This window comes from Heloderma suspectum, chromosome 3 (assembly GCF_057233095.1).
Source record: "Heloderma suspectum isolate Gila_16-S chromosome 3, 16-S_ref, whole genome shotgun sequence".
Lineage (NCBI taxonomy): Eukaryota > Metazoa > Chordata > Lepidosauria > Squamata > Helodermatidae > Heloderma > Heloderma suspectum.
In genome coordinates, this window is record NC_139460.1 from 86,942,701 (window position 1) to 86,968,573 (window position 25,873).

Sequence of the window (25,873 nt, forward strand, 5' to 3'; positions counted from 1 at the left end):
CGAGGCTGAATCCTTGCCTAATGCAGCATTTTGAGCAGCTGTGTCATTTTCCGGTAGCTGGATTACTCAGGGCTTCAGAGAAGGTGGGGCTTTCACCAAAGGACAACTTCACTCTGGGAGCAGCAGACACACAGCACAAGCATTCCTCTTACCTTTCAGAGCTGAGCCACAAGGAGCTGGAAAATTACAGAGCCAATGGTAAAATTCCACCCAGGCCACTTTTCATTATGGAAGCTGCTTTTGCTAAGAACTTACAGGTTATGGTGGAAGGGGAACCCCGGCTTTGGACATTCACGTCACCATTTTATATTTTATTTCCATATAAAATTATGTGCAAGTTGCCTTTCAGGCCCCAAAGGACCCCTCTGGTGATTTACAATTTAAAACTTATGAACAATTTAAAAACGTTAAAAGCACTTCCCAGTGGGAATTACAGATGGGTTGTGGGAGTGGGGCATAACGATTTATGGCTTATCACAATTGCTCCTTTTAATGGAAATCCTAGCAGCTACTGGGTTGTCTCCAATGGAATCCAGCTGCAAGTGAAATGGACACCGTTGGCCAAACAGATTCCCCATCTCCCCCTGCAGCCTGCTGCATGCACCAGAAAGCTGTTCCAGAAGGTCGAGGGACTAGCTCATTTAGGTCTTTAACACCCTGAAGTTCTGCTAAAGGTAGGGGTGACTCTTCCATATGGAAGTAGCAATCGGTGGAGGTAGCCCATTATCTGGACTACAACTCCCATCACTCCATCCACCCAGGCTGGCTGGGGATGATGGAAGTTGTAGTTTAATACATCTGGAGGGCACCAGTTTGGTAAAGGCTGCATTGGTTTATGAATTTCACAGGACGTGGTTGGTTTTTGAAATGTTTGACTTGCGTGGCAGCCTTGAGATTACCTCATTCAGCCCTTTGGCTGCGCTTCCTCGTATAACTGAAGAGTACACAGGTTAATGGTGCACATCAGGTTTCAATATCATTGCCAAAGTTACTTAGGCTCTTTTAAAAGGCACTGGTACCTTTAAGCAGTGACCTCATGCCCCAATGTTTGCTTTTATTTTAGAGCTTCTGTGGTTTTACTGAGGCATTAAAACCATTTGAGAAGTCCTAGAGACGCTTGGCCCTTTGAAATGACTTTCACAGGAAGCTGAAATTAGTCCATTTTAAATTACATCTAGGGTTGCATCAAGGCCTCAGGATCTACACAGCAGGCTATAACTGCTATGTTGCCTTCACCTGTCATTTTACGGAGAGTCTTGCAATATTTTGGAGATTCTTCTTAATGCTAACTCTTTTAAATCATAAAACGTGGAAGGCTTTATTGGACTTTCTAGTCCCCTTTAGTTGTGAAGAAACTCAGCTGCATCCTGAAAGTTCAAAGCCAAAAACTTCAACATATTAAAATCTTAAAACTTAAAAAACCCTAGCATGTTATATGGGAACATCTGACATGATCTCTCTACCGACTCCTGTTTTTTTCCCTAGCTGCCAGTATTGATGTGATAGCTGTGATTCTATGTTCAGGAAGAGCTTAGACAACTTGTTCTACACCAAAAGCCACAACAGAAACATAAGTAACTTCAGGTTTATCTATTTACACACATTTTGACTTGCATTTTCCAACTCACCAGTAGCTGCAAAACATCAGTAGGTGCAAAGGATGTGACTAACAAATATGTTGCACAAGATTTCTCCTTATATCAGGGGTGGGCAACTTGTGGCCCTCCAGATGTTTTGGGCTACAGCTCCCATCATGCCTTACCGTTGGCTATGCTGGCTAGGGAACTGTAGGCCAAAACAAACCCCTGCCTTAAGTGATAAAAATGTATTGTTATTAATTGCATGCAAAAATCTCTACAAAACAGAAATAATGCAGTCTCCACCCAGAGAGTCTTAAATTACCACAGATAAACCATACTGAAATGTGGGTGGGGAAGGATATCTGCCTCCAGTTTTTATGTGCCCCTAAGAAAGGAGGCTGCTGTAACAGTCTCAGCCCTAGATTTTAGGGAATAGAAGTGTAGCTGGTGAAGGTAGAGGGAGAGTTGAGTGGGCAAGCTGATGGTGCTCCAGAGGACTCAGCGGCCTGCTCTAATTTCATGTGTGGCTGGTGCTCTGACTGGAGTGAAAGCATGCCATAGTGGCCCCTACGCTGTTGTGGAAGGCAGGCTCCGGGCTGCATTAGTCAAAGGAGAGGCAGCGAGGTCAGAAGCTGTGCACAGCACTTCCAGAATGGCTGGCCCTTGTACAACTGAGTGAACATATCCCTGTGCCACGAAGGTGGCACTGCTGGTGGGTGGGCCAATGAACCAAGGGGACTTGGCAAGTGGCTGAGCTGGCCAACTGCTGGTGTTGAATGTGGGACTGACCAAACTGAAGAAGAGTGGAACACAGGAAACGCCCTTATGCTGAGTCAGGCCACCGGTCCATCTGGCCCAGTATTGCTGACACTGGCTGGCGGTGGCTTTCCAGGGAGGAGTTTTTCCAGGGAGGAGTTTTTCCAGGGAGGAGTTTTTCCAGTCCTACCTGGAGCTGCCGGGGCTTGAACCTGGGACCTTTTGCATGCAAAGCATTTAGTCTACCACTGAGCCAAGGACCCTCCCCTTTGGGGATGGTAAGGTCAGATCATGGAGGTTAGAAATGTAGACCTTCCTCATGCAAATCTGTGTGTACCTACTGCAACCCTGTAGAGTTTTTGTGACTTACATGTTTAAAGCTACAATCCTTAACAGACTTACCCAGGCACAAGACAATGGGGCTCACTTCTGAGTAGACATGTATAGGATTGCACTGCAAGTTCTTAAAAATAAACAGGACATTTATGTCATATAGGAGTAAAGCCTTGCCAAATCTCTGCAAAACGTTGGGGGTAGGAAATCAAATGTGAATATCCTTCAACTAGGGATGCACGGATGTTGTAAATTCCGTTCCGTCTGCATTTCACAGATTGTCAGGTACCTTTCATTCCATTGTCCACTCATTGAGGGAATTGGATTTTTTCCAATTTCCCAAATTTGCACAAATTCACATTTGTGCAAATTGGTATTTGCACACATTCGCATTTGCACAAATTGGTATTTGCACACATTCGCATTTGCGCAAATTGGTATTTGCACACATTCACACTTGTGAAAATGTGCAAATGCTTCCCCAAATGCCCCCCCCCCGTGCATTTGCATGCTTTAGCATATGAGGGAAATGTGCATTTTTGACTGGTGTGTTTTTTATTTTACATATTTTTCAGTGTCTAAATATGTGTAAAAGTCCAGAAAGTTAAAAAAAAAACTGGTCTGCAAGTTTGCGGAATCTATGTAATTTGGGAAAAGCCAGTCCGTTGCAGAATCCATGGATCAGATTCACAGAAATCCAAACTCATTTGATTCTGTTGCAGATTTTGTTGACATCCCTAGCTTCAACTTGACTAGTGGTCAGAGTGATGACTGGCTCCCTGCTGGTAATTCTGCTTTTGTTTCCTGCAACTGTCTAATCTGTCACCTCTGTCTAGATGTAGGCTATTGAAATGACTTCTGAACAAAGAAGAGTGCCATCCCTGCAGAGACCCATTATGGTGGCCAGTAATGGTGGCCAATAATTAATAATTACTCAGCTTTGACTGACTGACTTGTGGTTTTATTACCTAACACAGAAAATCAAAAGGCTCCAAAAGGTAGGTCCAAAAAGGTGGGAAGAAAATGTAGCAATTCAACATTGCCCATTCTTCTCCTCATTTCCAGCAGCAGAGTATTAATATTTCTAAAATGCCATCTACAGGACCAAAAAGTGCATCCAGATGGACAGCTCCTTGTACTACCAACCCAAAGCCCTTATGTAGCTATCCTGTCTTTTTCTCCTTAATGGATTTTCTGTGGTAAGAAAGGAGATGGAAGAAGTGCTGGGAAATGGTTTTTTTTTTGGGGGGGGGACAAATGTCATTTGGACACCCTCCCCGGTAAAATTCCCTGTTTGAGGAATGGTGATTGCACAATAAAAGCTTCATCTGGAAGCACCGCAAGAGCAATGGACAAAAACACAAATAAGGAGGACGCAAAGGGAGGCGTGGGAGAAGGGTGGAGAAGCAGCCTCTTTTCATAGTTTCATTTCCAAACACAGATTCGGACAGGCCAGAGCCACTGCCTCAAGCTCCATGGAAGAGAAGCCCCTGTGCAAAGAAATGTCCTTTCTTCTGTAGCACCCCTCTGCCGGGGCACGGAACAACTCAACCATTACCAAGGGAAAAGAACATTTAACAAAGTGTCGTTGTGAAAATCCTTAAATGTCTGCTATAGTTATTTCTAACCTGACACTGACACTGCAAGCTACAAACTGCAGCATTCACTCAGCTGTGTAAATGGTGATTTCGTAATGAATGTGCCGTTCTAGCAGGTTAGTTGGCTGAGAAGAAATATAAACCATCTCTCTCTCTGACTAAGCCCACACCTCCTGCCCTGCTGTCTTGTCCTCCAAGGAGACTCTACAGTCTTACATTGCCCACACCACACAGGTGAGAAAATGGAAGTTTTTCTCACTGAGATTATGACATTCTTTATTACTTAAGAATGTCTTAAGAAGAACTGGGCAGCTTGGGCTTGTGTGTTGATGATTTTAATATTCAAGGATCTCTAGTCTCTTTTATCTCCTTCCAAGAAAGAACAACATAAACTGAAACAACAGAATTCAGTCTTGGCCTAACCTTTGAGTGCTGGATGAATGGAATACGCATGCGTATATTCTGGAGTCACACACCATTCTGACCAGATATGCCACATATCAACCTTCTCCGACCTGGTGCCCTCTAGATGTGTTGGACTAAAACTCCCAACATGCCCCAGTCAGCTATGAAGATGGGAAGACTGCCACCACAACTACAAAGCAAATCTATAAGATAAATTAGATAAACAACTAAGGAAGAGAAACAATGGTTTGTTGATGGGTTGTGAACTCTGAGTTGTTCGTGATTAACAACCCATAGTTAAACCATAGGGTAGGGTTCGCATGTAACGATAACCCAAGATTCAACAGCAACGCACGATTCAACAACAATGCATGATTCAACAACAACCCATACTCAACCCATACTCTGGGTTGTCGTTACACATGAACCAAGTCAACATCTGTTATTGGTCTAACTAGCCTTCCTACATTACTGGGCTTTCAACCTACACATACATTGCCTGACTGAAGTGTTTGAAGAAAAAGATTAAAATAAAATAGTGTCACATACTGCAGGATATTTGTAAACTGGCTAAGTCTAGAACTTCTTTGAACAAAAGTGTGTGTTAAATACACTACAAACAGTTTGCAATCTAATTAAGGGACTGTTGGCTAGATGGTCCAATCAAAGATGATATCATTGTACTATAGTATATTGCAGTAGACACTTCCTCAATTTAGGACAGATAATTCAACTGAATCTACTGTCAAACAGGTTCACTTGACCTTGAAATGAATCCTAGTATTATATGAGAGGGGGAAAGAGTCGCTCTATCCACTTTCTCCACATCATGCATACATTTCAGTTGGAACCCAGTCACTTTTGTACATGCTCAGTTTGACCCCAAATATTCTCCAGTGTCCAGCAAATCAAAACTCTTCCTCTTGATATCATCATTTCATCCACACATTCCACAGACTCCACAGCTTTGCCTGCCTACTTGGCTGACTGTGTGGGGGCCCCAGATTTCAATTTCTGCCAGTACGCCCTGCCCTCATGCCTATCCATGATATGTAGGGTCAAATTAGCCATGATATTAAATATGTAGTATCCCCCCCCCCAGTTAACAGCTGCAGGAGAGGAGGGATCAAGATTTAACCTGTTTAGTTTTTCTTCCTGGGGGTGGGCGGGAGACAGTAATAGGGCGGTTTCACTCTTCCTCCCATGAGGCAGTCCCTCTGCTGCAGGCTCCAATGGAAGCTCCAGGTCTAACAGTGGCTTACAGGGGATTTTCAGGGAAGCAAGGATTAAACCTTCCCCCATGTGCCCCAGTCTCAATCCTGGTCACTCCCTCCTACAGCTGTTAGAAGAAAAAACTAGACACATGAAATTCAAGCACGCACTTAACATCCTGTCTAGTTTGTCTTATGGATTACTTGCTTTGTAGAAGTGGTGGCACCCTCCTCATTCTCATGGATGGCTGGGGGATGCTGGGACTTGTAGTCCAACATATCTGGAGGGCACCAGGTTGGGGGTGGCTGCTATGGATAAAGGAATTTGTACAAAAGTCTCCGAAGGAAGCCATGGGGGCACGCACCCTTGTTAAATTCACTGCACAGCATAAGGCTCTTCTGACTTGGAGCATATGTCTGAAGAGCATTTAGTGTAAGGTTCACAATCCCATGAGCTGTTAATTCCCTTAAGAAAGACACAGCAGCAAAGAGGCAGAAGTGGATGTGAATAATCTCTTCAGGCAACAGCAGAGTGATAACAATGACAACACTGCCTCAGATCGGTGTCTGAAAGGTTACTCCTGAAGATGGAAAGCAAACTCATTACACAATATTACACTCTCTCGCTTATAAACAAAAAGGGTTGCTATCAACCGTGCCTTTCATATCCTCAGTGGTCCTCTCTCCCTTGTCTTCTACAGCTTTAATGTGGAGGAAAACTCCCTTTGTGGAGTTTGCAGTGGGTTCATTTGCTACAAAACACTGACCTTGATGTCAACTAATTAGGATTGCAATAGTTAAATAATACGGGTTGGGAGTTGGAAACTTGGTGGGTATAAAAGGTTTTAACATAACAGCCAGTTACACTTTCATGATCTCATCCCTAGAGCTTGGGGGGCGGGAGGGGGGGAAAGAAATACAGACTAATAAAGAGAACTTCATTTAGGGGCATTCTGCACACGCAGCTGATTATCATCCTAGAAACCCTTATCCAGGACGCCAAATGAAATGTAACTGGATTCTTTTAAATTCCAGTATAGATCATGATTAAAAAAATCTTTTGGTAATAAGTAGACGTCTGATGATCTAAAGACATCCTGGTTCATTTTATTGACTTAGAAAAAGTAAATGCTAAATCAAATGCAAACTTCATAGTTCTAACAGCTCAGGTCACCTTGGGGTGGGGGAACTTTATCAAGCAAAGTAGTACAAAACTCCAGAGTTCAAGCTTCATTTAGAAGGTAAAAATAAGGTTTTCCTCAGATGCTTAATGCATACTTGTAATAAGTCACTAGTACTACTAGCCCAGTCCTAAACACATTACATGGAAGTAAGGTCTGTTGAAATCAAGGAGTTTAAAACTGGGATATGAGGTGGTTTGTTTAAAGTAGATTGCAGAGAGTAAAGTGCATACTGTTCTGTAAGCAGTGGAGGCTGGTGGCTCCAATATCAATGCTCCTAGTTTCAGTCAGAACCAGCCAGAACTCTAAGGGAGCTGTCCAAGGTGCAGAAGATGTAGTTCAGAACTTGATTCAGTGCTTCAGAAAACAGCCCAATTTGACTTGGACCGATTCAGTGGCTGTCCAATTCGAGTCAGGTCAGAGACCAAAGCAAGACTCAGAACAAAGATTCATGTCTTGCATTGACTACCATGGGAAACTGACACATGACTCTAACTTTGTTACTTTTTAACAGAATTGGATGGAATTTGCAGGTGTAGTAGTCCCTTCTGAGGGAATGAAGTCCACCAGATATAACACATATAGGTGCAGGGACTTTGGTGCCCATTGCGCTAACAAGTGCTACTGATGTTGCACTGTTTTCCACTAGTGCAACATCAATAGCGCTAGCACATGGACACCACCGGATCCTTCTGAAGTGCTTTTCCTCAGATATTAAATATTGCACTTTTAATCCCGCCATTAAAATGTTATCTTGAAAAAAAATATGTGGACTGTCCTCATGATATTTGAAAGAAGAGAATGTAATTTATTATGCAGAAAAGCACCAACCCCGAACTAAGAATTCACTTGAAACTGATTTAAATCACATCTGCAAAAATGAGAGAGAGAGAGAAATAAATGCCAACGTTTGCGGGAGAAGTTCCTCCTCCCCATCTCACAACTAGGCTAAGGTCACCACACAATCCAAAAATCTATTTAAACATCCCTTTTAAAAAATGTTCTCCAGAACGTCCTGTTTAGCTCAAAACATGAATTTTTCAGCCAATGTGGAATATCAGAAATTCTTGTGCAACCTATGAAAGGTCACAGCAGGAGTCATCAATATTTTTCGAACTCAAAACACACACACACCAACCCACCAGAGAATTCTCTTAGAGGAAATGTTCATAAGAAGTAAGCTAAAATACATTTCAGTATATTTTGCAACCAGTTTAGCCTGTGTGATTAGCTCACACTGTTACCTTTATGTCACTTTTAGATTTGATAATTCCTATGTAAAGACATTGATTGGCTTCATGTCAGAATGTAGTGAAGTCTTAGGGCCACGCCTGTTGCACTGAGAGTTACAGGAGGGGAGGACAGTATAAAGCCACTGAGGAAGGCAGACTAGGGCTTGCGGGATCTGCCTTGTTCTTTTTACTAGAACTCTTAGATGTACCAACAAGAAGCAGATGCAAAATGGTGGTTCAGGAGGCAGTTGGAGTCAATTACTTGCTGCGCGTCATGAGCCATACACTGGGGTGATCTGGATACACATTCAAATCGACATCTGAGATACTAGAGATCAGAGATTCTAACGGTCCGATTTAGACCTAAAAATGGCTGCTACTAAACAATTGGCAGTTGGACAGCCTTGACGATCCACTGCGATCCATCACCCAGAAATCTGCCAGTAGATCCCACCAAGGCAAATGTGAGCAAGGAATCAGCTCCAGAACCCTTGAGAGGCTGGGGAAGAACGTGAGAGTTTCTATCGTAGATCTCTGTTGGTTGTCCAACCCTAGGCATGAAGCCAGAAGCTAGTGTGCTTTGAATGTGGAAGACTCAAATTTACATCCCTAGTCATGCACCTCTCTCTCACACACAGTTGCTGAGAGGTGAAAAGGAGATAAGAATATATGACATCCTGCCCAAGCCCTTGGGATAGAGGGGGAAGAAAGGCAAATAGAAAATAGTCAGCTGGTGAGAAATTGCTGTGAGCTTTGCCTCCTTCCCTGCTCAGCCTGAAAGAGGAAAAGCTGGCAGAACAGCCAATGAGGTTGGAGGAGAAGCTTACATAGGGTCCTAAATTTCTCTCAAGGGCTCCAGATTTGGCACTGCCTTTGCTTTAAAGCAGAGTGTTGACCCTCAGGCCTGCAAGCCAACTCCAGCCCACATGGTGTCCCAGTCTGTTCCCCAGATGACCACACCCCTTCCCCTGGCCCCACCCCTTTCCCCCAACTGTCAATCATTTGTTGGCTTCCCAGCTTTGTGCAGCTTCCCTCCCTCATCCTAAAAGGTTGAACTGCCTCTCCTAAGGCTGCGTTACTGGCACTGAGAGCCGTGAACTAAAATATGCTGGCACCTGGGGCCCTGCCCTCTTTGACTCTGGCCCTTTTGTCTTCAGCCCTGCCCACTCGAGCGCTGCTCCAGAATGGAAGTCAGCCCTCGGGTTTGCGTGGGATTTGACACCCCCGCCTTAAAGAGATGAAAACAAGTCTCCAACATGGTGCCCGCTGGTGTACACCTCTCCGTCCCTCCTGACTTTTATTTTATTTCTTAAGATTCTTTTTCAATAGAACAGACTTAACTGGGAGCCTGGTATGTTGCAAAATGAAATGCTGCCCTCCAGCAGCATCTTTGTTTGAGTCCAAATGAGTAGTTTTGTGCTTTGGAACTCAGCCCCCACCTCTGCCTTGTACTTACAAGTATAAAAATGGCCCTGATGAAGATGGGCCCACTTTGTGCCAAAGGCCAAGCATGGGAAAGCCCAACTACTATGTATTAATTTGCCAGATGATGCACTGGCCTTTCCCAACTTGGCACCATGCAGGTGATCATCCGTCTCTCATCCAGCAAAGTGCCAACAATCCTACTAAAGCCCGCAGCGGTGTTTTTTCAATGGAAGTACCATAGCACGCCTTTGCTTCACACATCCCACTTCTAAATGGGAGCTGTTGAGTGCATGAATGATGTCCAGAAATTTGTAAGTGAAGTTCATTGTAAGTGAAGACCTTTGACTATTGGGTGGTATGAAATAAATAAATAAATAAATAAATAAATAAAATTTACATCAACTGGAGTACTTATATAATGAATTCTTTGTGTGCTTACTTACTATTTACATGCATGTCATATATTTAATCTCGGTACCAGAGAGACTCCTGTAATGCTCTTGTTTGAATAATGGCAAAAGCAAGACATTAGAATCTAGAATGATTTAGAACAGCCTTCTCCAACCTGATGCCCTCCAGATGTTTTGGACTTCAACATTCTTGACCATTGGCCATGCTGGCTGAGGCTGATGGGAGTTGAAGTCCAAAACGACTGGAGGGCGCCAGGTTGGGGAAGGCTGACTGAGAAAGTTACTGTGTTTAAACTGAAATAGTTTTACACCCTTAAACCCAACACCACTTCACCCACACCCCTTACTTACATGTTAAAAAATACAAGGTAGCTTAGTATCTCTTCCAGCCAGATTAAATATAAAAGGGAATGTTCCCCCTCACCCCTGCCACTGCCTTCGTTTTCAGAGTGCTGACGTATGTGAATCTCAAAGTCTCAGATAATGCTAAGATAGTTGAAGGCAAAAGCAGACAATTACCATCCTTTGCAAGTATTTAAAAGATTTGGGCCCTGCAGCAAAATGCTGTTTATTGAAAAATGAATCTGCCACTTGTACTCAACACCGCCAAGTATGTCTGAACTCAAATATTCTGGATACTGGCCACCAGTGGACTCTGAGAAAGGTTTATAGGCATGAGATAACATCAAGCTCCTGTCTACATTTCATTACTTCAGGGCCTTTGCTCTGTTTTAAAACAAGAAAATGCAAGTACCAACAGAGGTGTATTATTACATTTGTCTTTATGTTCACCTACTGCAGTATTTAATCCCTCATCTGTTGAGAGCATCGTCATTTGTTACTCTGGACCACCCCGTCAAGAGACACCGCTGGATCTTAAGCCAGTGCAGACTGGAAGAATTCTAGTGAGACTGCTGGAGTTGTTTCAGTTTGTGTCTGGTGAGAATCTGGCCCATGATTTTTGCCTATGCCATGGATGTACATATTTTAAAAATGGCAACCAGGACGATGTTAAAGACTTAGGAATTTAAACAAAAAGAGTGACCCACACCCCAAGAGTTGAGATGAGACTGGAAAGCAACCTGTGCATCTATCCAGGCAGGACAATTTCATTCTCCAAGTGTCAAGGAAGGGAAGGAGAAGCAAGCGAGCTAAAGGAGACAAAGCAATAAAGACATCCTAATAATTTTAAGCCAGCAGGAGACAATTCTATGTTTTGGGCAAGACAAGTTCAATGGACATCACCCTTGCCTAATCTTCAGATGAGAGAATGCTGCATCAGGAAACAAATGTTAGAAGGAAGTATTTCCTCTATCTTCTTTTTATATATTCTCTGTCTCTTCCAAACCTATGACAGATTCGTTTTTCTTCTTCTTCTGGACGTGTCTCTAACAAGGCTTTCATTGTCTCAGACAGGTGTGAAACTGGAACTGATTCACAGCCAACAATCCTGGTATCAGAGCCAGCTCTTGAGCTGAAAACATGCACCAACCATTCAGTAATACCAACATAGCCAGCCAGAGACTCAACATTTAAAGCTTCATTCTCTCTCTCTCTCTCCCCCTCACACACACACGCACACACACACACACACAAACACACCATAACTCAGATGACGGATGTTCCAGCTAACCGTCTGCTTCTTCAGCAGATGCCTGCAGACTGTCTGTGCATATCAGACCTAGCTTGTTTGGGTTAGTGGAAACATTTTTTCCCCTTCTGAAGATGAGAGGCGGGGTGGAGCGACTAGTTCAGACACATCTCTGTTGGCCCTGTCTTGTCTTAGCAGTCCTCTTGCATATGCCTTTTGTGAGCCTCTTTTATTCACAGGTATGGCAGAGAATCACATGTACCTGCATTCTATCTGTAGTTGCCTTCCATAATGTTGTGTTTAGATATATGTTGTCTCTGTGTGTGTTGTCTGTTTCTGTGTTTATATTTAAGTGGTTTTAAATTTTTGTATACTGTATTTTTATTGGTTTTTAATCTCTGTAAACAGACCAGAGAGCCTCGGCTCTGGGGTAGTATAGAAACGTAACTAATAATAATAATAATAATAATAATAATAATAATAATAATAATAAATAGGGCCATAACTTTAGCAAACAGTAATGGTATATATAGGGGCTGCGGTGGCTTCGTGGTTAAGACGCTGAACTGCAGACTGGAAGGTCGGCAGGTCAGCAGTTCAAGACCCGAGTGCTGCGTGACGGAGTGAGCTTCCGTCTTCAGTCCCAGCTCCTGCCAACCTAGCAGTTCGAAAGCAAGAAATTGCAAGTAGATAAATAGGTACCGCTTCGGCGGGAAAGGTAACAGCGTTCCGTGCACCTCGGTGTTCAGTTATGCCGGCCACATGACCACGGAAGCGTCTTCGGACAGCGCTGGCTCTTCGGCTTAGAAACGGGGATGAGCACCGCACCCTAGAGTTGGACACGACTGGTTGGGGACACCTTTACCTTTTTTTAATGGTATATATACCTGTAAAAAACTAATACTAGCATGGAGGGTAGATTCATTCATTCATTTAATTTCTATACTGTCCAATTGCCAAAGCTCTCTGGGTAGTTCACAAAAATTAAAGAGTTACATAAACGTCCTAGTCCTGTAAGTGTTGTCTTGTCCTTTTCCTAGGTCTGGATGAACCCCCTCGCACCTTACCCAATCTAGGGGTCTTCTTTGACATCGATACTGGTTCACCTGCCAAAACTATATCAAATAGAACAACTGATATATCAGATCAGTCAAATTTGGGCTGAATGTGCAGTACACCCAGCAGGCAAAGGGAAAGCAAACCTGCCCGCCCCCCAACACACACACAAACCTCGTCCTTTTTTAAAGGCCATTCAGGACTGGTATGGGGAAAAAATCCTTCCTGGCTCCATGAAAGGTGACCACACACAGCCCAGGATGACCTCAGCGCTGCAGCGGGTGGGTTGGAGGGTGCGCCACCGCTCTCGCCTAACTGACACTGTGCTAAGGCGGGAGCAGGCCTGTTTCCTGCTTCTCATTGGAAGACTCGGGACAACCAGCGCTTGAAGGCCAGCCATTGTGAGATTTCAAGTTGGCCCCTAGCTGCCAAATGTCTCACATATGAGGCATAAACATGGAGCCACTGTTTCCTCGCCCCTGCAACTTTCCCCCACCTTGCAGGCAATGCCACTGAGGCGAAGGGGCCTTTCTCCTACTTAACACAGCCAACCAAACCACCAGAAATCAAAGCCTCATCTCTTCATTGTTCTCAAAATAAGAGTTTTCCAACCTGCCTCTTTATACTATTAACCTAACCTGAGCAAACACAGACGTACGTAAGAGCCACGCTGGATCAGTTCAAAGGCCTATCTAATTCAGCATTCTCTTCTCACAGTGGCCAACCAGATACCAATAGGAAACCCATAAGCAGAACATGAACACAGTAGTGCCCTCCAGCCCATGTTCCTTAGCAACTGGTAGCCAGAGGCATACTGCCTCTGATACTGGAGGTAATATATAGCCATCATGACTAGTGGCCATTGATAGCCTTATCATCCATGGAACATGAGAGAAAAGCAGTTGTGTGGTCATGACAAACCCAGCCTTCCCCCCTCCTTCTAGAGATGTCTTTGGAGAAATAACATGCCCAGACATCTTTAGGTACCAAAATCTGCATTACTCCACATGGGAGTCTTCGCCTGCAGCCTGCACCATGACTCAGCCTTATGTTAAATAGGTTCATGCTGGAGTCACCTGGAGGACACATGATCAGGTCATCCCAGTCATTGATTGGTCAGTGCTCACTATTGTCCCTCACTGGGAGTTGCCCACCTTCCTATAGAAATACCTTTGTTTATGAACTCTCCCCTTGTCTCTGAATGGCTGGCAAAGAGTCAAGTTTAAACTCTTCCCTGCTGCAGAGTTCCAGGTGTCTCCCACCTGCAAGCTGCTTTGGTGAGTTATTCTTAGGATATAGGTTCAGGTTCCTGATAGTAAAGTCTTAATTGAGAGCCAGTGTGAGGGAGTGGTTAGAGGGAGTGGTTAGCAGTGGTTAGAGGGAGACCCAGGTTCTAGTTCCCACTTGACCATTAAGCTCACTGGGTGACTTGGGGCAGTCACTGACTCTCATCTTAACCTACCTCACAGGATAAAATGTGAGGATAAAACGGAGGAGAGGAGGATCATGTATGTTGCCTTGGACTCCTTGGAAGAAAAGGTGGGACATGAATGTCACCACCACCACCAATAATTCTATATTCATTGTATTTTAACAGCAACTGACCATTTCTGAACTTCTTCAGCTTGGTTCTTGAATAAATACACTCAATGGGAAACGTGATTTAGTTCTTTGCTCTAGTCTGAAGGGTGGTCTTAGTCATGCCTACACCACTTGACATACATGCTAATCTCATTTGTAAGGAATTCAAAGAAAGTGCTGGAAAAGGGGCCTCTCCTTCTCCATAAGTGTAAAAACGTGGATTCCTATATGTGCCAGATAAGAGTTATCAGTCACGTGAGTGGTTGCGGTTTTACCTCTGAAAGATACAACAAAGGGAGTCTGGCAGTCTGGCAGCCTGTCGTACCTTGCAAGATTGGAACTGCAGACTCCCTTTTGTAACAGGGCATGATTTGGAGCATCAGAAATGACAAGTGGGGAAGGGGTCAAGCATGGACACATTCTGCTTTGCTGCTCTGAATCACCCCTCCCAAAGCCCTTCCTTTCTCTGTACCATGCACTGTCCAGGCTCATGCTACACCTAAGACTATTTGAAGGATTTGCCTCCAGGTCCTCTGAAGGAATCTCTTCCTGAGATTCATCTGGTATTATTATGATTATGATTATGCTCAATTCCCCAAAAACGAATAGGTTGTTTGCTGCTCCTTCCCCAACTGAGAGAGATGATACATGCCCTCACCAATCATAGAGCAACACCCTCACAGCTGTGGCCCTGTTGGTAGCTGTTTTCCTGTCACACCCACCTGTTGGGTTTTATGATTTTTGGCTGGACAGTTTCAACCACAGCTGCAAGTGTGGTTTGACATGAAATTTTCATGAATGGAAGCCGCAGGAGAGCCTCACACAAGTAGGGAGCTATGTACTGAAAACCGTGAGGAGGATAAAAGTGGGTTTAACAAAGTATTTGGAGACAAGATTTTTCTTTTGGGTTTTGTTTGTTTAAGGACCATGGTGCCAGCGACTGTTGGCTAAGTAAATATTTTTAGACAATATATGCCCATGTATATACTTTTTTTCAACCCCCCCCCTATATTTTGTGTGTGTGGCTTTTAAAGTCATTTTATTTAGTTAGCACAGGTTTTAAGATCTCCTATAATATATATTACAGCACCAAGTAAGTTTGGTCTCTATAGGTCTGCCACTGTCAGCAATAGCTTGCAAGCTTTTCACAGCCAGGTATCAACATACTAGGAGATGGTGAGCCACAGTTGACTTATTGCATTGTTTCCCACTAATGCAGAACGAGGGAACCACCTGAACAGAAACATGCCCCAGCAAGCCCTTAGACTTTGGCTTTCCATCCACTTATTTTGCATGTCGCTCAATTTACCGTCATCAAATTGCCTTCACGGTGTGGAGGAAAGCTGGGAACATCTCTGTGCAGCAGATCCTCAACTCCAGGAGTGTAGTGTGTACTTGGCAGTCACCACATAATGCTTCAGTTGAGCATGGAGTACTCCCATGTCAGCATCACCCATTTCTGATAATGGCTACTCCTCCTATGCCCACCTTTTCATGCTAGACTGAAGAATCACAGGATGGCTTGTGGTACATTGGACAGCACTGAAATTTCCCCACTTCTTCCATGTGACAAAGATCATATCAGAAAGTTTACCTGGCCTACTCCACCTCCTCAAATCCTAGTTGTTTTCTGTGCCTTGCCGCCTCCATTTATTTCTGGGCCTTCAAGTCTCTCTCACCCTCTACTCAGCAGTCTATCTTATCTACGTAATACAAGACTTTCTAGCCACAAACACACACCTTCCTTAAAGTTGTTTTTGTTCGAGTAAGAAAAAAAGATGGAGGAAGCAGTGGGAAAACACAGGAGGGCTACAAATGGAAGACAATGTCATCTGGACCCCCTCCCCGATAAAATTCATCTGGTAGCAGTCTAGGTGTCTGAAAGGAGGATATAAGATCTGTAAGTTACATTAAGGTAAAACTACATATTATATTAAGAATGTGCTCTAAAAAGCACACTAACAATTGGCTGCTCTCTTTCCTTAGCAAAAGCAGCAATGAAAGTGAAAGAAAAGGCTTGTGTACATGTGTTATTCTGCTGTAGCACACCACCACCTAGAGATTATGTAACAGAAAAAGCAGGAAAGGAAAAGCTCTGTGAGGAGCTCTGATCTCATTTCTGCAATGAAACTGAAAATAGATACAATGGATTAGCAGCCTCAGGTAGAAAAGCTCTAGGTGGCACTGTGGTATAGCAGAACAGCACAAATACACAAGTGAAAAAAGCAGTTTCTTTCACTTTTACAATTAAATACTGCATTTTCCCTGCTCTAAAAACCTTGCCAAAAGCGCTCTTTAGATACAGAAGTGAAACTGGAGGGTCACATTGCTGTCGGAAGAACCCATAAACAACTGTGATTAGGAAATGATGAGCGCATGATAAATGCTTCATGTAGAAAAGCCCTATATAGTTATAGTAATTTCAGTTAACTGAAAAACTGCCAATAAAAGGATATTTTTATATGTCACCAAACATTGTGCAACATATGTTTGGGAGTGGGGGTGGGTGTCATACCTTAGTTTTGATAACTTTGTCAAGGAGGAGTTTAAAATATATTTTAATTAATATACTTAACGCTGTCTGATGGCAAAGATCATTTAAAAGCAAGAAATCGTTTGTGGTGCTTTTATTTCAGGATATACACTGAAATCTGTGTACATATAAAAAGATATTTAGAGCCTTCTAAATATCCAACTCTGTTTTAGCCTTCTGGATTAAGATGAGCAAGTTTCTGAGGCAGAGATTGAAAGAAACCATAAAACCACACCTAAAGGAAATGAGGCCAGGGATGCTTCTTTTTATGTTCAAGTAGAATAAGATTGCCTGCTTAGTTTACTAAACTGAAATGTGTAGAAATACTATACCTTTTCTAACAGTCCCAAACCTCACCATTTGGCACTGGGTCAGACAATAATTCTCCACCCTCTATTTGGATCGTGAACTGAAGGTTATAACAGAGAAAGGAGTCGGGCTACCAGTGGGTGGTAATCTAAACAGTCATGTGTGGGCATGAGTCTAAAGCTTACTGACTTCTATAGAGAGAGAGCTGGATGGATTTCAGCAGGATCAAGCCCTGGTCAAGTTCTTTATGCACTGATTACTCACAGTGTACCCAGGGAGGGAGGGACATATTTCATATGATTTTGCCTTTTTAAGTGCTCATTTCTATATCACCTTTCTTTGAGGGAGGGGAGGATGAGGTAGAATACAAGCTTTGTACAAAGAAGGTCCCACGTTCAATCTCTGGCATCTCCAGATAGGTGGGAAAGACCCCTGTCTAAAGTACTGAGTACTTTACGACACAATCCTATACACGTTTAGATAGACAAAAGTTCTACAATTCCCAGCATGCCCCAGTCAGCAATGTTTTGATCTACAACCCCCATCATCCCCAGTGTTGGGTTGGGGGTGATGGGGGTAAGCTACCTTAGGTCATCCATTGGTCTTTCATGAGTCAGGACCCACAACTGGTTGCCCACCAAGTGGTTGCAGTTAGATTACTGCAATGTGCTCTATGTGGGGCTGCCTTTGAAGACTGCTCAGAAGCTGCAGCTTGTGCAAAATGCAGCAGCCAGATTAATAACAGGGACCAGAAGTTCCAAGTATGTAACACCAATTTTGGCCCGCTTGCACTGGCTGCCTGCATGTTTCTGAGCCTGATTCTAGGTGCTGGTTTTGACCTATAAAGCCTTACATGGCTTGGGAACACAACGCCTGATGCTGCACCTCTCCTGACCTGAACGTACCTGGACACTACGATCAACAGCAGAGGCCTTCCTCTGAGTGCCTCCTCCGAGGGAGGCTCAGAAGGTGGCAACAAAGGCGAAGGCCTTCTCAGTGGTGGCTCCCTGATTTTGGAATGCTCTCACCACTGAGGTCTACCTGGTGCTAACACTGTCATCTTTTCAGTGCCAGGTTAAGACTGTCCTCTACTCCCAGGCATTTCTTGGCATATAATGGGGCATTTTTGTTAGTTGTTTCTATCAGGTCCAGTATCTTATTGTAAACGTTTTAGCAGTTTAAATTGTTTTAAATTGTGTATGTTGGAGATTTTATATTATGTTTTTATTATCTTTTATTGTGATGTGTATTTTTTGTGAACTGCCCAGAGAACTTAGGCAACTGGGGAGTATAGAAATGAAAATAATAATAACAACAACAATAATAATATAGCAAATTGGGGCTAAAGTTGAAGACTTTAACTATTGCCACAGCAAAGACATTCTATATTTAGCATTTTTGGGAGGAATATGCAACAGAAGTGCTGGATCTAATCTCTATGGCTGCAAACCTTTGGAAGCACCCATGGATTTATACAAATCCAGGGGGAGTTTTGACTTAAAATATATTTGAACAGCATTTTTACCTTTCATGTCACAGACTATTCTTGAAAGTCTCCTCATTTTCAAATGCCCTATGGATATGCTGCTGGTGGTGTTTAGAAACCAAATGAGTCAAGGGCACCATGGAGGCCACGAAGCTCATAAGGTGGTTCTTTTGACTGTGTCCCATATCACCAACAATATGCATGCCAGAGTGCTGTGTGTCAAGCTAGATTCAGTGAGTGTTTGCTTTTAAGGTAAGGCATTTTTATTTATTTATTTTTGTTTTATTTACCATGGGAGGTAATTTGAGCCCTGCTATCAAGCTATGAAGTGTTCTGCCAAGAAGGGGATTATGTTTTTTTTAAAAAAAATCTATGGAGAGAAACTGGATTTGTCAGTGAAAGACTAAGAGAGATTTTATTTACCAGAGTTTTGCAACCACGACCTTTAATCTTCATAACAACTGGGTTATTCACGAGCCCATACTATGCTTCAAAAGCCAAATAAAAAAAAAGAACATTAATACTGCTGGCATAAGGTCTCAACTCTGATGTGTCCACAGCCCCTTCTGAGCGCGTCTGAAGTCCTATATAAGAAAAACACCCGCTTCTGGTTATATTTACACAATAAGTAAAATTCATCTGGCTCTTTTATCCTACAGTGAAGCAGTCAGGTAACATACTCTATTTCCTCTTTCCCCACCTCCTCCAAGGAGTTAGGTTCAGGATATATGGCTCCCCCCTCACATACTCACTTGCCATTTTGTCGTCACATCAGCCATGAGCAATGGGTTAAGCCAGAGACTGTGACTGGCTGAAAGTTACCCAATGAGCTTTACAGAGGAGTGAGGCCAAATGCAACATATTCTAAGGATATTCACTAGCCATGGCTAAGGCCACACCTCTGAATCAAGTCCTCTGAACTGTCAAAGTGATAAGCGGCAGAGACATCAAAAATATAACCTCCTTTCTCTTGCTTCAGCTGAAGTGCATGAACAGAACAAGGCGGCAAACACTTTCATTTTGGTCAATTCATGCCAACCTAAAACTTGCCTTTAGTTTGGGAGAGAGCAGAGTTGGTACAGTGCTATGCATCTTAATCTCAACTTCTTTAAGGCTGCAATCCTACAAGGAAGATATACGTCCTGTTGAGCAAGTAAACATGTGGAAGGCAACAGTGATTAAAATAACTCTATTTATAAGTCTTTTAGATTGCATGTGGCTAACGGAATGTGGTGTGGACCTGGGGGACCCTTTTTCGAATCTCACATCAGCCACTGATTGACTAGGCCAGCTTTCTCCAAACTGGTGCCATCCAGATGCTAAGAGACCACCAGATGAAGAGTGGTTGGAGGAAAGAGTGTGAGGAACCCTGGAGGGCCAGACCAGGATCCAAGAAGGGCTGGATTCCCCCCCACCCCGGGCCTGAGGTTGCCCACCCTGTGTTATGGGATAATGAAACAATCCCCTAGATGATATGTCTATTTGCTGTAACAGAAGATGTTCTGTCATAGCTGTCTCAGTCCACTGTTTTGTATATAAAAAAAATGGCTCTGGGATGCAAAGAATTTCAGTGTTGAAGTCATGAAGACTGCATAGTCAGAGGTTTAAGATGGAGTGGAGGAGGGGGAGGCACAGTCTTAAATGGATTAGGCAGGTGTCACACAGGTTTCATGTTACACCTAGGATTGCTAGGGCAAACAAACATATAATGGCTGATTTCCCTATTTTTCAAAATATAAAATCCAGTTGTTACTCGGATTTGCCTCCCACCTTAGGCAAAGCACACAAGTTTCTTGGCAGGCAGAGAACAAAAGTAGAGGGCAACATAGCAGTTTTTATATTATCAAAGCTGGAGATTAATTTTGGGTGGTATACTAGGTTAAAATAAAGTCAATAGAAGCCAAATTGGGAGGCTTTATCTAGTGGTTGAAGGGAAGGTAACCCTCAAAGATTAAAGTCCATAATTAACTAGATTCTAAAAATGGAGAATATCCTGTAAGACCCATGAAGACATAATCCCTTGTTTTGGGAGAAATCACTTCTCACCTTGTTGCCAAACAATTAATTTAGTTTTCTCCAGCTGATTAAGTGTAATAGCCTAAGCAGGAAGCAGAGTTGTTGCACCTTGCCAAAGAAATTCCATCAGTCAAATGTGCACACATGAATGCACCACAATGTCTAAGATAAATAGAACACAGGCAAAATGTTTTCTAACCCTGTGTCTTTTCAGAGAAGATGCTCCATTAATCACCTGCAGTAAGACTCTGTAAGAGGCCTGCTGCGATAGTCCCCTGATCTGGTCATGTTTACTACCTTTTAAATATACAGAGGTTGTTCACAGTCTTGTTAGCAGGAATAAGTTGAAAGGGACAACCATTAATTGCTTGTTACAATTCTGCATGGTGTTTTTAATGACAGAAAATTGCTGGAAGGAATACCTGCTGAGGACTTCATTGTGTAGTTTATTGATTAAGGGGGCTTTTTGCTGAGAGGCCTGTAATCATCCTCTCTTACATTCTGATGTGAAACTGGAAGTCATTGGTTTCTAAGGAGCATTATTTCACATAGGCACCCCAATCCAGGGGAGAATGTAGCACAGCAGAAAGCTACGTGCATGCTACTTTGCTCATGAAGCTCTGAAGTTCACTCTGTCACTGACAGAAACGATAATCTCATGCAGCCTTCCCCAACCTGGTGCCATCCCCGATGTGTTGGACCACAACTCCCATAATTCCCAGCTGGCTGGGAATTATGGGAGTTGATGTCCAACACATCGGGTGGGAGCTAGGTTGGGGAACACAGATCTTGTAGGTGGGAGCGGGGGACAGGCGAAGTGGGAAGAGATGCCTGGATTCAGCCTGTGCTTCCTCCTTCTCCTACTCATCTAACAGGTGCTCATCAATCACTTGGAAGGGCAGGCAGGAGAAAAGGGAATGGGGAGGAAAGACCGTGAACAACCGAAGAGAAAAAATATGCACAACTCAACAAAAAAAGTGTGGTAATTCCAAGAACAGAAATTACACATAATTAAGAGATTTACTTTTGAAATCCATATTAAAAAAATATTTTACAAAAATATTTTAGTTGAAAAGATTATTTATGAGTAAGGACAGATGAATGCCTTAAAATGCTACTTTAGATGGAACATGGTGATACTGTGAACGCTTGATAGATATAACCTGAACCTGTCCCTTCTGAGCACCGGCATTAACCATCTCTAACTAAATCAAACAGATTTCAAAGCTAAAATATTCAAAATCTATCAAAATAGATCAGGCTATGGAAACAACACTAGTTAGAATTCCTTGCGGTTAGCCATACCAGTGTGTTTCTTTAGTTCATGGGAACTATGATAAAGATGGATGTTTTCAAGGAAAGATTATGATAGGGTAGACCTTGAAAACCTCTCTTAAACAAAGCTTTTTGCACCTGGGAGGCAACAAGAAAAATATTAGCGTAAATACGTTCCTTGCTTGTCTGATAAACTGATCTACCTTGTTTTGTTAGCAAAATGCCATTTTTTTTACTGTTGTGCAAGTATTTGTCATCATTTAAAAATTTAGCAACATACCTGGTGACAAGCCTTTTAAAAGGCTCAATTAAGAGTAAACAAATCCAGAGATATTGCATTTATTGAAAGTTTTGGGTTTTGGGGGAAATGTGGAAGAGTAGTTTTATTTTTATCTATTCTGGAAATTAGTAGGTCATTAGTTGTTACTTCACAGTTGTATTGATAACTCAAACTTATTTTCTCCATCCCTTTCTTCCTCTGTGTAACATATTTAGAACTATATAAACTTTTAAATCTTTTACATATTTTGTCCATGATTGAAAGAGCTGTGTAAATAGTTCTTTAAGAACAAGGGAATTTGGGATTCATCTTTCCTGAACAAGCAGCTTGTAGGGGAAACAACTTTGAAACTGTCAGGAGCCTCAAAATGGGTTTGAGATGGGCACAAGGGTCAGCTGCCCAACGTGGAGGGGGAGGAGAGACAATATTTAACATACCTAGAGATGTAAAATTTCCAGAAATTTTGAAGCCATGGAAAAAACAACAACAGGATTTTCCAGATTTTTTTGGAAAAAAATGGAAATTTGGGGGAAAAAATGAAAAATGGGCAATACTTATCTTTTTAGCATTCTTTAGAGATCTAAAGTCACTTTGTTGTTTTAGGACAGCCTTCCCCAACCTGGTGCCTTCCAGATATTTTGGACTTCAGCTCCCATCAGCCTCAGGCAGCATGGCCAATGGTCAGGAATGCTGGGCATTGTAGTCCAAAACATCTGGACGGTACCAGGTTGGGGAATGCTGTTTTTGGAACATAAAACAGCCTTTATGTTTCTGAAGTTATATTATGTATAACTTAGTTTGCTCATAAAATTATCATTATATTTAAACACTTTTTAAAGTAAAAGTTTCTTTTAGGTAGAGAGGGTTTATTCTAGTGGCAGCAGTTAAAAGGTTTTATAGCTGAGGCAGCATTCCCTAGTGGTGAGGTCTAATTGAGAACTTTACTAAAAACTGTGGCAGTGAATTCTATAGACCCAAGCCCCGAAGTTAATTTTAAAAAAGGAAACGTAGCTGGGATAACCCACATGCCACATGCGGCATCTGGTGACAGTGCAGGGATAACTTACAGTGTTTTTTTCATATGTGGGTTTTAGATTAGAACTACATTAACTGAGCGCTACAACACCTAACCAGAACAAGCCCAGAAACACAGGTCTCTGTAGATTAAAACCCAAACTGTCAAGAATGCACATTTTCTTCCATATTATGTTATGGCCTCTCTACTCACATGTTGGGAAATTGAGATGACTTGGAGCATCCCTAAATGTCCATCAGTAGAAGATACATTAGATCAATAATTTTAATAAGGAATGGAAGAAATAACTATGCTGGGAATTTTACAGAAAGATTAAACAACATTTCCATCTATGGCTTCATTATTTCTAGACATTTTACATCTCTAGTCTTTCTATAAAAGTCTTCTTATTACATAGTTTTCAGAAATCATTTTGGGGGATTAAAGGCTGGGTAACAATATATAAACACAGTGTCTTACATTCTAAAAGAAAATATTTCATAATCTACAGCTGTTCAATTTTTTGGAAAAAAAACAAAAACGGTCCGTGGAAAAAAATGGAAACCTGTTTTCTCCCTGTATTTTTCCAGGCCTTCACAGCTCTAGACACACCCAAGTAGTTCTTTGGATAATAGCTTCCATTTGACAGTCAAACATTAAAGTAAAATATGATGTTCATACACTGAAGATGTTCCACTGAACTTCAAAGTTTTGCTACAAGAAATCAGAATATTCAACAGCAATATGGAAAGAAGATGGGGTGGAATGCTAAGGGTCAGCTGGAAAGGAGGTGAAGAGATTGTTGTTTAGCTTCCTCATAAATCCAATAGCAATCTTGCCAGCATACAATTGGCTATGCCAAGGCTATGGCATTTTACAATTCCCAGATACTTGAATAATGGTATTTTCGAGCTAACAGTGTAAAACAAAACTTAAGATAACATTGGAATAACCTTCACCTCATAAACTTAGCTAATTCATTCCAGTGCCTCTTTTATGGCAATATGTTGTTTCTTCCAAGTTAAGAGAAGGATTGTGTAAATGCAAATGTAATGGACTAATCTTATGACATCTTGCACTGTCAAATGAACACTGAGGATGAAGCCTGTGGCAAGGGCTATGGCAGTGCAACACCATGACCAGTATGGCACAGCACCAGCATTACCAGTTGATTCAGGACATTACCATTGATGCAGTAGCACAGGCTGGAACTGCCATTGCCACATGAAATGTAAAGGTGTGCACCAGATGAAGTTGGAAGGAGAAAAAGCAGTGGAGGAACTAAATTAGGGAGGACTTGCCTAGGTGGCACATTATGTCCAGTTTAGTCACTACAGAGCAACCCTATGTGTATAACAATATAGGTATCAGTGCAACCCTATATGTATAACAATAAGGCGACAACTGGAAGGCAGCATAACACAATAGCCTTATCCCACTTGCCTAGTACAGGATTGCACATGAGCTAAGCAATGTATAGGATTGCACATTGGCCTAAGCAACATAAGATTGCCATTGTAGCTTTATACATTGCAAATAGGCTGGGCTGTCAGGGCCTTTCTAGATGATCAACGTGCAATATAACAAAAAACAGTTAGTGTGGGGATCTGGTCTGGATACTGGTTCCTCCTAGGTCCATGCTAGGAATACTGCATTTTCCTAGCCCACAATACCAGGCTACAGAGGTTCAGTTCTCTCCTTCTTCCAAGCTGATGCATCCATTCTAACAGACAGTGTTGAGTGGCATACAGCTGCGTTATTAACATGGACATCCACTATTACATAGAGCTCATGACTGCAGATTCCCCAATCTTCCATGCATCATGCAGGCTTTGGGGTGCGGGGGTTGGCCTTTATTAAGGTCTGTTTTTTTTAAAAAAAATGCTTTAGACCGCAATCATGCACACATTTATCTGGGAGTAAGCTCTGCTGAAAACAACATGACTTACTTCTGAGTAGGCATGTACAGGATTGCGCTTTTGGAGACTGAGAATTCCTAGTTCTATATCACTCAAGTATGGGAGCAATATTCATGTTTAAAATGACAGCAATGACTGTAAGTAAGGTTACTTAGTCTTCCTGCAGCAATGGCTTAATATTAATTCATTCTGCTGTGCGTGGGCTGGATGTTTTGCTATTGCTTTCCAGTTAGAAATTGTTGGACTAACTCAGAAAGAGTAAAACACAGTTGGGACATAGGCTGAGAGATTGTTTGGATTACCGTAGGTTGACTGGATTAATCAAGTGCTATGTCAGATCCTCTTTAATGCTTCTTGAGTTACTAGCACCAACGGCAAATTATTATTTTTCCGTATATAAATATCTGATTGTAAAATCACATAGATACATACACACAAAATAGTTTTTCAACTTGAAAGAGTAGTTACTCCCCTTCTCCCCTGTGAAGACATAGGTTTGGAACTTCTAAATGGACAGGTGTATTTTCTTTCTTATATATGAAAGAAACCCTGAAGTCAGTTATAGTAATTTATGGGCACTAACCTGCATGGACTTGTTTTCATCACACAAACTGCTTTCTGTTTGAAATTTAAAACCTGATCTAAAAAAAGGGGGGGGGAGTCCATTTTCCCCCTGTCAGC

General features: G+C 42.3%; 1 protein-coding gene across 12 annotated transcripts in view; it reads right to left on the reverse strand.

Annotated features, from left to right (window-relative positions):
- Window positions 1–25,873, reverse strand: part of RUNX1 (RUNX family transcription factor 1) — a 243,420-nt gene that overhangs the window by 23,482 nt on the left and 194,065 nt on the right. The window lies entirely within an intron of this gene.